This window comes from Chiloscyllium plagiosum, unplaced genomic scaffold, assembly GCF_037043375.1.
Source record: "Chiloscyllium plagiosum isolate Xiang-an unplaced genomic scaffold, Cpla_swu_hap1 HiC_scaffold_39, whole genome shotgun sequence".
Classification (NCBI taxonomy): Eukaryota; Metazoa; Chordata; class Chondrichthyes; order Orectolobiformes; family Hemiscylliidae; genus Chiloscyllium; species Chiloscyllium plagiosum.
The window spans coordinates 8,498,902-8,510,913 of NW_028270177.1; positions in this window are offsets into that span (position 1 = coordinate 8,498,902).

Sequence of the window (12,012 nt, forward strand, 5' to 3'; positions counted from 1 at the left end):
CCAGATCTCTCTGTACATCAATTTTCTCCAGGACATTTCCATTTACTGTATAATTCACTCTTGAATTGGACCTTCCAACATGCATCACCTCACATTTGCCTGGATTGAACTCCATCTGCCATTTCTCTGCCCATCTCTCCAATCTATCTATATTCTGCTGTACTCTCTTGACAGTCCCATTCATGATTTGCTACTTCAGAAATCTTAGTGTCATCTGCAAACTTGCTAATCAGGCAACCGATATCTTCCTCCAGATCACATATATATCACAAACAGTGGTCCCAGTGCGGATCCCTGTGGGACACCACTGGTCACAGTTCTCCATTTTGAGAAACTCCCTTCCACTACTACTCTCTGTCTCCTGTTGCCCAGCCAGTTCTCTATCCATCTAGTTAGAACACCCTGGACCCCATGCGACTTCACTTTCTCCATCGGCCTACCACGGGGAACCTTATCAAACACCTTACTAAAGTTGATGTATATGACGTCTACAGCCCTTCCCCCATCAATCAACTTTGTCACCTCCTTCAAGAACTCTATTAGGTTTGTAAGACATGACCTTCCCTGCACAAAACCATGCTGCTCTTTACTGATAAGCCCATTTTCTTCCAATTGGGAATAGACCCTAGCCCTCAGTATCTTCTCCAGCAGCTTCCCTACTACTGATGTCAGGCTCGCCAGTCTATAATTACCTGGAGTATCCTTGCCACCCTTCTTAAACAAGGGGACAACATTAGCAATTCCCCAGTCCTCCAGGACCTCACCTGTGCTCAAGGATGCTGCAAACTGCTAATTGAACATTGGACTCCTGAATCCTCTCTGGAGGATATAATGTGATGTCTGCTTTGTGCATTGTTAACTCAATACCTCCAGCCCTGCCTACAAGCAAGAGTATTGTGTGCAAGTGTGCATATGGACACTCCCTCTATCTTAGTTAGATGGGCTTTAGTTGTTTCCTCGGGTAGTATTTATTTTAGAATAACGTTCTTTGGTGGATTTATTGATTGGTGATGAAGAGTGTTTTTTAGTTTCTGGGTGGATAATGTTTTAAGTCATTCTTTAACTGAGTTTCTTTTTGGACAAAAAAGCACTCAAAAATTGAGGCTCCCTACTGGCAAATCCACTTAGTAAATAATAAAGCTTTGATTAAAAGTCATTAGCCTAAAATGTTGATCCTATTTCTCTCTCTCACATACGTTGCCAGCTGTCCTATTCTGACCAGGACAATCTTAAAATCAATGCTTTAGTCTCAGTTGAGTTAGAAGACTCAGTTTAGTAACAGCAGGGTGCAACATTTGGTGTTAAGCAACACCTAGATTTAAAATTTTCATCCTTGTTTTCAATTTCATCTGAGGTATTCGCCAACTGATCTTCATAGTCTCTTCAATCACCACAATCTTTCAAGGACCACAAACTCGACTGGGACAACGCAACAAACATACAAGTCAAATAGGAAACTGCTAGAGAATTTCTAGAAGCATGGCTTTCCTTCACTGCCTCCATCAACATACTGACCACTGCAACATAGTACCAGAACCAGCAACTGGAAGCAGCAGGAACAGAACCAAATAAATTCTAGAAGAGACAGAACACTTCACAGGAGGCTCCAAAGCACTGAGGATGTCATCTAGACAGGGGATGAAACGTCTGCAAATCAACTTCCCAGCTTGATGAACATACCCATAACCACAACAGCCAGCACCCGAGCTACAAATCTTTATGCAAACTTGAACAATCTTTCAAGATTTCTGCTTTTCTCATTTTGGTCTCTTGTACATGCCTCAACGCATGCTCTCAAATTCACTCCTAAACATTTTCTGCCCCCTTCTACCTTGCTTACCTACGTTAAGCTAAGTTTTTGGTCAACTGTCCTTGATGTCAATGTTGTTCTATTGTTTCTGCTAATTTGGCGGTCCAATGTGAAATAATTGCTTGAGCTACCTGAACTCTTTGGCAGAAAATGTTTAGGGCTTAACAGCAGCTTTTGAAGATGTAAGTAGGTGGAAAATTGGAAGTGAATGAAAAGATATAATTGCCAGAGTGTAATAGAGAGGGAGAAATGGTCACATCCTAATGTAGATAGATGTGACAACCAATTTCCCCACAAGGTTCCCTGAAACAGCAATGAAACAAACGTATTCTGTGTCAGAGTCTCCTGAGGAGCGAATGTTAGCGAGTGTAATCTGAAATTGTGATTCAGATAAGGCTGACAAAATAACTTGCACTTTGTCAACAGTGAACCCTTTTAACTTGGACAATAACCTTGTAAATATTTCTTGTAGCTGCAATTTTGCAATTCTAGCTCATGAGTTGAGAAATTAGATCAAACGTTCACAAGCTGATAAGTGGTATTGTGTCAGTCAATAGCTCAAGAAGAATGCTGAGTTTCCTTAAACACATTCATTTGATTGCAGTAAACATTCAGCCTTGCTGATGTGCGTAAATCCTACGATTGGCATAACAACGCCATAGGAACTGAAACCAATGACAACCAGTGATGGCCTACAAATCTTTGTTTTGAAGCCAAATAGTCATTCTTCCTTCCACCTTGTCCTTCCGTAATTTAATTTTATCTCCTGCAAAGAATTTCCTGCCTTAGTTAATGTAAATATTTAATGCATCTACTTCTGCCTTTAACTTCTCTTTTTGCAAATGCGGCTGTAGAATTCCATATTCAAGTCCAGGCACTGAATTACTTCTCAAATGCCCTTAATCTCCAGATGAATTTTTTTAATTGACAACCTCTTGAGGGGTTTCCTTTCCAATTACTTTATCCATTTGAATCTATTGTCCTACAGAATCACCAAAGGTGAGTCCAACTTTGGTTCTGTCTCGGTCTCATCATGTTAAGAGGGAGGCACTGGATAACAACCAGGATTGAGCATCCAGATGGATTCTTTACTCTTTCCCTATGGGGATAGGGTGAACATCTGGGTGGGAATTTTTTGGAGGGTCAGTCCAGACTTAATGTGCCAAATGTTGTCTTTCTGCACTATAGGCATTCTGTGAATCTAATTACCAGATTGCAACAATGCTACTTGGAGATTCCTAATTCAGTGCTCTTTTTAAAGTTATTGGTCACTGCTAAGATTCCAAACATGAATAACCTCTACAATTAACTAGAGTTAGATTTTCAAAAGGATACATGTTTTTAGAAAAGATCTCAGAAACCTTACTGTTCTCAAATCGTTAGTTAAAGCAATGTCATCTTTTGGATAGGGCATTTGGCAGTAGCACCAAAAGAAGGAGGATCCAATAGTAACAGTAATCTGACTCTGCCCATGTCGAGACCAAAGGTGGAATATTTTTTATTCACTCCTAGGATGTGGGCATCACTGGCTGGGCGAGCATCTGTTGCCCTCGAGAATGTGGTGGTGAACTGCCTTCTTGAACTGCAGCAGACCACCCATTGTAGGTTGACCCAGAATGTCGTGCAGGAGGGAATTCCAGGTTTGTGACCCAGCAACACTGAAGGAGCAGTGATATATTTCCAAATAAGGATGTTGAGTGGCTTTAAGGGAAACTTGCAGGGTGTTGTGTTCCCATATGTCTGCTGCCCTTCTGTTTCTAGATGGAAGTGGTCATGGTACTGTCTAAGGATCTTTGGTGAGCTTTTGCCGTGCATCTTGTAGATAGTACATGCTGCAGCTGAGGGTCAGTGGTGGGTCAAGTGAAAGTTCATGCATGTATGCCGATCAAGTAGGCTGCTTTGTCTTGGATGGTGTCAAATGTCTTGAGTGTTGTAGCGCTGTGCCATCAGGCAAGTGGAGAGTATTCCATTACACTCCTGACTTATGTCTTGTAAATGATGGACAGGCTTTGGGGAGTCAGGAGGTGAGTTATTCGAAACAGACCCCTCGATCCAACTCTTCCATATCAACCAGATATCCTAATCTAATCCCATTTGCCAGTACTTGGCCTATATCCCTCGAAACCCTTCCTATTCATATACCCATCCAGATGCCTTTTAAATGCTGTAATTGTATCAGCCTCCATCACTTCTTGTGGCATACACGCACCACCCACTATGTGTAAAAGTTGCCCCTTTAGGTTCCTTTTATATCTTTTCCTCTCTCACCATAAACCTGTAGTTCCCCACCCCAGGGAAAAGGACTTGTCTTTTTATCCTATCCATGCTCCTCATGATTTTTAAAATCTCTATAAGGTCACCCCTCCAGCCTCTGACGGTCCAGGGAAAACAGCCCTGGCCTGTTCAGCCTCTCCCTATAGCTCAAATCCTCCAACCATGGCAACATCCTTGTAAATCTTTTCTGAACCCTTTCAAGTTTCACAACATCCTTCTGACAGGCAATATTCCAAAAGTGGCCCAACAAATAGCCTGTCCAGCTGCAATATGATCTCCCAACTCCTATACTCTGTGCTCTGACCAATGAAGGAAAGCATACCAAATGCCTTCATTACTATCCTATCTACCTGTATCTCTACATTCAAAGAACTATGAACCTGCTCTCTTAAGGACCTTACTATTAAGTGTATAAGTCCTGTTCTGATTTGCTCTTCCAAAATGCGGCACCTCACATTTTCTACCTTCTGACTTCCTCTTGCAGCTGCTGTATTTATTCAGTTGGTCCAGTTCAGTCACTGGTAAATGGTAATCCTCAGAATATTAGTACTGGGGGATTCCATGATGCGATTGCCATTGACTGTCAAAGGGCAATGGCTAAAATGTCTCTGGTGAAGGTCATTGTTTGACATTTGTGTGGTGTAAATGTCACTTGCCACTTGTCAGGCCAAGCCTCAATATTGTCCACATCTTGATGCATTTGGGCATTTATTGCTTCAGTATCTGAGGTGCTGTGAATGGCATTGAACTTTATACAGTAATCAGAAAACATTCCCACCTCTGACCTTGTGATGGAAGGAAGTTTATTAATAAGGCAGCTGACAATGGTAGGCACCAAGGACACTATCCTGAGGAATTCCTGCAACTGAGATAATTTTAAAGTGGTCAGGAACAGAATCAGTCAATGAGAAATTACTTTATTCATTATTACTCTTTGCCACATATTATCATAGATATTCTTGAATTGGTGTCTCTTGGCTCACAGGTAGTGGCATATTGTGCATTGACTAAATCAAGTTGCCACATCTACAGGAGTACAAAAATTAATAAATTTCCTTATTCCATACTTCCGTGCCCATTGCTTAAATCTCTTATTAACGGTAGACTCACTGTGGACCCTTCACCCTGTGAAGTTCTTTTATTTTTCATAAGGATGTCACTAAGAAATTGTCTTTTACTCCTCCAACCTTCAGTAGACCTTTGAATGTGTTAGATGATGGGTGGGCAGTCTGCCAATGTAACTTTATGCTGATTAGTATTTTGTTTAAATTTCTATCACTTGATGCCAATAACATCTGCTCAACATTTCAAATGGACAAGTTAAGTCTTGTTAAAGGAATACAAAAATGCCAGGATTTCATAAACTGTAAATCCACTGATGACCTAAAAATGGTTGCTTTGGTGTGTTCCATATCCAGCTTTATTTGTTCTTTTACATCAATAACCTAATCACTAATGAAGCTTTCATTTCGCACTCATAAAGTTAATACTAAAGGCAGTGTGGATGTGCATCCACGATATAGCACAGCTAAGGCTCCATGTAGCTAATACAATTCCTTGAAGGCTGCTGTGGTGTAGTGATGGTGTCCCTACCTCTGAGCCAGGCAGCCTAGGTAGTAGAGATGTGTCATAACATCTCTCAACAGGTGGATTTAAAAATGACACCCTCTGCCTAATTGGTACCACCACTGCATCATTCTTAAACCTGCCAGTGTTATAAAGCTGTTAAAGTGCCAGGAGCAAAGGAGGAGAAGGAACGTCCAGCGTCTGCAGCCAGAAAGCATCTGGCTCTTGCTCTCGTGCTCTCCTCCCCTTGTGCAAAGGCAAGACAATCGAGAAAGAATGAATTCTGATGAGATCAAGACCCATCTGATTAATCTTCGAATTGAGGAATGGCCATTGCCCCACAGCCAATATCAAAAGCACTGAGAAAGTACCTTTCCACCTTGTGGGAACTGCAGCTTTTTTTGGAATTTTGTTTACCCTGTCTATTTTCTTTTTCCACCCACAGTATATCAAATGGTTCATCTTTTGTCTATCTTGAGTCTGCCCATTTCTGGGGGTTTTGAAGGTGTACTTTGGAGAAATCCAAAATTACTTTTGTCGGGAGTGGTGATCACAAGCTTGGTGAGGGAATGCAATTAGCTCCCCTCCTTTTTCTTTGATTATTTGAATTCACTATAGGCAGGGAGAAGGAAATTCATTAAGGCTGAGGGTTCTGAAAAAATCTGCTGAGCCTTACAGCATCAAGCAAGGCCATTAGAAACAAGTGTTCTTCCAGTGGATGTTGGGTATTTGAAAAGGGCAGATTGGAATGGTGTGGGCAAGAGAAGAATCAACATTTGCAGTGTGGCAACCAAACCTGTTACAGTACTTTCCTTTAATGTTTTTTTGATATTGGTTACGCACTTACAGAATTTGAACAAACCAAAGGAAGTGATTGTATTTCACATACTTGTATCAGACAGTTATGAGAACCAGATTATGACAGATGAAGGGCTGGTTGAGTACAGGCAAAGTGATATAGAGACACAGGATAAGGCATTGCACTTCAGGTAACAGCAATCAAAAGTTGGAACCAAAGCAACACACAAGGGGTCAGTGAGTGAACAAATGCCACTATTACAGGGAGACCAGGGAAAGATACTGGCAACCACCTGATGAAGGAGCAGGACTTCGAAAGCTAGTGCTTCCAAATAAACCTGTTGGACTATAATCTGGTATTGAGTGATTTTTAACTAGGCAAATACAAACATTGGCTAAATGTATGCAATGACAGGCAGAGGGAGGATCCATGGATTGGCAAAATAAGGTTCAAATGTGGAAGGTGAGAACATGCAGTGAGAGTTCCAAAAGTGGACTTGGAAATGAGCATGGCTGGATGCAAAGGAGTTCTGACTGGGGGGAGGGGAACATTTTACAGGAAAGAATAGAGGAGAGGGTGAGTAGAGATTGTGGTTTGATAAGAATAAATACTCTGAAATAAACTGGGAATAGGGAATACATATGCACAGAAGCAGTGCTCCCTGATGGGACATTTAAAGCTGGGCTAGGTAGCAGCTTGAAGTTTCAAAGAGAATCTGGATTAATTAATTGTTAGCTATTAATAGGGAACGCATGTGTTTGGTGAGAGGTGGACGCTGCAGAAGTTGGAGTGCACTCCATTTTCCATCTCCAACCCCATTTAATGTAATCCCCTGCCTCTCTTCCTACCCTCTTGTACTTTGTTATAACTGCACTGGTGGGTTGAATTTGCAAATTATTATTTTAACAAGTGACACTGGTGCCTTGGTGGTGGTTTATTCTCTAATTAACCTGTTCAGAGATGTTATTATATACCTCAGGAGCTGGTGGGACTTGGATCCAGGCCCCCTGACTCAGAGGTAGGGACACAACCACTGAACCACAATCCCTTCCAAGGGGTGTCATAATGTATCTGAATAGTTTGATTGAAATTGCCTAAGACAGAGTAGCTAATAAACCAGATGCACAAAAACAAGCCAATTGGTCTCTCTCTCACTGAATGCCCTGGATGTAAACTGACATTGTTGCCCTATCACTCCTGCTCTTGCATTGGTCCCAGTCAAGCAATCTTGATTTCCATGTTATGAAACTTATTTGTCAATCCCTTCATGATCTTGCCCCTTCCTATCTATGTAATCTTCTGTAGCCCCACAGTGTTCCAAGATATTGGTGTTTCTTTAATTCTGACCTGCTCAGGCATCTTTAATTTTAATTGCTCTAACATTTGGCCGTGCCTTGAGTTTCCTGGCCCCTAAGCCCTAGAATTCCCTCCTTAATCCTCTCCATCTCTCAATTTCACATTTCTCCCTTTCATACAATCCTTAAAACAAAATTCTTTGACCAAGAATTTTGACCACCTGACCTAGTATCTCCTATGTGAGGTGGTGTCAAACCGTGTTTTATAGTGCTCCTATGAAATGCCTCCAGTATCTTATTAATGACACTATATAAATACCAGATTATAGTCTAAGAGGTTTATTTGGAAGTACTAGCTTCTGGAATGCTGCTCCTTCATCCATTACCTGATGTAGGAGTAGTGCTTCAAAAGCCAGTGCTTCCAAATAAACCAGTTGGACTATAACCTGGTGTTGTGTGATTATTAACTTTGTACACCCCAGTCCAACACTGGTACCTCCACATCATGACTATATAATATGCTATGATCAGGACGGAGGGTCAGTATGATATGTTGATTTGCGAACCATCTGTGTGTAATAGTTCCCTCAGGACATGAGAATCGCTGGCATCAGATTAGGCTGGCAATGAAGACGAAGGAGGCAGGGCTCCAGACAGTTTTCTGTAATAATACAGCTGGTGCATCTCACAGCGGCTTGTCTCCCAGACACCAGGGAGCATTGTGTACACTTGGTGGCTCGGTACCTAAAATAGCTGCCTTTTGTTTTCTTGTGGTTTGGCTATTTTTAGAGAGAGCGAGAGAGAAAGCATCTCATCCCCTCGCTCCACCTGTTTCTTTTGCAGATCAGAGACAAAGTGGAATTGTCCCTGTTCACTAATTTAAATCTCAGCAGGAGAAGTTTGGGAAGAGAGTTGTCATTTCTTTTCCCATGGTTTGTTGATACTAGACCAGGGATGACAAACACTTCAGCCTTGTGTGTTGAGGATGGGAATAAGTGCTACTTGTAGTGTCCAGTTAATGTTTTTAATTCCAGGCATTTTCCTTGTGTGCCAGCCCATAACAATCCCCCAAAAACCCAGAAGCTGCATTGCTCACTAACAGCACTGTAGGGTAGTCCAACCCAAATGGAGAACTTAGAGACCAGAAGGGAAAGGACTTACCTGCATTTATATAGCACCATTTATGACTTCAGTATTCAAAGCATTTTCTATCCAGTGAAGTACTTTTGATTTGTAATTACTGTCAGAATGTAGGAAATGTGTCAGCCAATTTATATACAAGCAAGCTCCTACAAAGAGCAATGTGAGAATTGTTTTTTTGGGGATATTAGGTTCTGAAAGGGTTGGTACTGAGGAGTGTTCTAAGAATCAAATACTGCAATGTCTAACATAACCGGTGAGGCAGAAGGTTAGGATCTTGAGGGAGTGATACCCAACATCCATAGATGCTGCTACACAGGCTATCACTTCAGTGTAACTTTATACAGGGGCAATAAAGTAAATCTTCTCTCGCAGCACGTGGGTTTTCTTATCATGCACCCTGTCGCGATGTACCCTAAAAGAGGATGGTGGTTGCAAACTTACCCCCATGTGGCAATAGGGCAGAATGCCTCGTTTAATTCTTAGATGGGCATCTGCAGTGATCGCAGTTACAATGACTCAATCATCTGGTTTTAGTGCTACTAATTTAGGGATGAGCATTGATCAATAGACCAGACCCTTGCTGTAAGTAGTTGTGCCAGGGGATCTTTATATTACCGTGAGGGGACACACTGGGCTTTGATTTCACACACTATCTGAAATTCAGCACCTATGATAGTAGAGAATTCCTTCAGGTGTCCAGTGGGAATGTCAGGCTTGATTCATTAGATTGTGTCCCTACAGTGAGTCTTGAACCTAGAGCCTTCGGATTCCGGTGACAGAGGAATTGATCAGCTTTTTTGGGCGTCCTGCCTTGGTTTCTATAAGGAGGCTGGATCTGGTAATATCAGAGCAGCCAAATTGTTTTGGCTGCAGCACTGTTGATGAAGGAGACCCAGGTGCAGGAAGCTGTCTTGTGGGATGTAAGCCATGGTTTGTGTTGGAGAGTGGGTACAGTTGCAATGTTAGCAGTCTAACTGGCTGAACCTGCAGAGACTAACTGCTTCATGATGTGTTCCCAGACAGTGTGATGGGCCAAAAGATTTTCCTTCTGAGATTATGCCAAACCTCTGTGGCTGACCTTGTTGATCTTTGCCTTGGCTCTGCCAAATGGACAAATCCAGATTTTGTGCAGTAAAAGCTCCTGCTATTCCTCAGTTGGGCTAATGAAGGGGTGAACTCATCCTGGGCTCCTGGTCCTGATGACCACTGTTGGGTGCTGGCTGAAGTTTGGATGAGGTTTTGGTGCAAAGCTCACTTCCAGTCATCCTTCCATGGATGGGAGTATGCACTCCCTACTGGGGACAACACTTGTTCAATGATAACTTGTAACAGTTACTGAGTCCAACTGGAATTATGGGTTTGTACTCCAGTGATTGCTTTCAGCAAAAGAATTCTTCAAATCCTCCAGCCAGTCTGATTGGGATCTATTCTCATGTGTCATGTTGAGTATCTTTACCTCCCTCAACTCTCCGTTCTGGAATTCCTTCCACAAGCATCTGCACCTCTCCTTCTCTCTGTCCCCCTAAGACTGTCCTTCAAAGCCAGCAGTTTTGGATAAGCTTTTGATAATCTGAGCCAACATTTCCATTGGTTCAGTGCCAATGTTTGACAGGTTCCCTCCTGTGAAGAAGGTTTGGTCATTTTGTTGTGTTGAAGTCGGTTCCACAGATTCCTGATGATTTCAGTGAGATTTGCCCGAGCCCAATATCCCTGCCGTTGGGCACCTGATATGCCTCTTATCACATTGCACTTCCTTCCCACAAACAGATTTTTTTTTATCTGTAATGACACTTTATTCCCTATTAAGATGATGGTTCACTGACTGTCCCACAGCCTTTTATTCAATCTCTCCTTTTTAATACACCCTATTTTTCTCCTGGGTCTATCCTATCAGTGTCTGGTATTAATCCTCCGCTCCTGGAAGCCAATCCTGGCTGGTTAACAATACAAATATAATGCGAGTTGTTGTTGGACAAGATGCATTGCTAGCTGCCTAGGACTGTCTACTGTTTGCCTTTTTCCAATGTAAGAAGGAATAGCCAGAGAGACCTATCTGTCAAAGAGCTCTGGTCAGATAGGGGCTGGGGTATATGATCCTTTCTGTACCCTATTCCCAATCTTGGCCTTGCCCCTTGTTTCCTAATCCCCTCCCCCTAGCACAAACACACACACACACAGAGCTCTGATGTCTGTGTGCTATAGTGTAACTGTTGTGTGATTTCTTGCTATGAATGATAAATACAAAGTGACAGGTTAGCAGTCAATCAGCAGCAGCAGGAGTAAAATTAAATCAGGATGCCTGAAAAGATCAAAGACTGAACTAACAACATGTGCCAGAGTCTGGAGCTGACCCAAGCCTGCAGTAACCTTTCTCCCCAGTCACTAATTGGAACAGATCCGGCTGAGATGGGCAGGGAGAGAATTTGTTCCCTGTTCAAGCTTTGTTCTGAACAAAATCAACATTTTCCAGGAACTCCTTTGAATTCACACAAGAACGTACTTTTGAAAAGAAGTGTTCTTGCAGAGCAAATGAAATTGCAATCCTTTGTGTGGATCAGGGCTCCTGGATGAAACAGTAAGCCAGCAGGACTGTCCTCTTGTGCTTCCTTGATGTAAATTCAGGCTCAGTTAATGGCAGCTCTCAGTAACCGCATTCTGCTCCCTGTGCCAGGACATGTTTATGTTACATTGGCTTCACTGTTTTAATGCTGCGCTGTCTCACAGATCCAGAAAACCTCTTTCTCTTCTCCAGCAGGCTATGTTTCACCCTCGTTTCGGCTGTGCATATCTGTGCAGAAATGATGGTGATTGTGTGGGTGGGTGTGTGTCAGTCTGTATGCAAGGGGGGATGCCTGATGAAGATGCTTTTATAAGAGATTAATGAGGTTTCCAGTTGGCAAATGACCTCGCTAATTCCCCCTCAGAATATTCAGAGCACCCCTTGAGATCAGACCTCCGACAGTGGAGTAAAGGATCAGATATAGCTAGTAATTACTGAAAAGCCTTGTAATATTCTTGTAGAATTGCAATCTTATAGAAACCTTTTTAATCGATTCAATCACACTGGCCCCTATCATGTGTTACTGTAACTGTTACTGATCCCTAAGGATTCCTTTAGAGTTTGA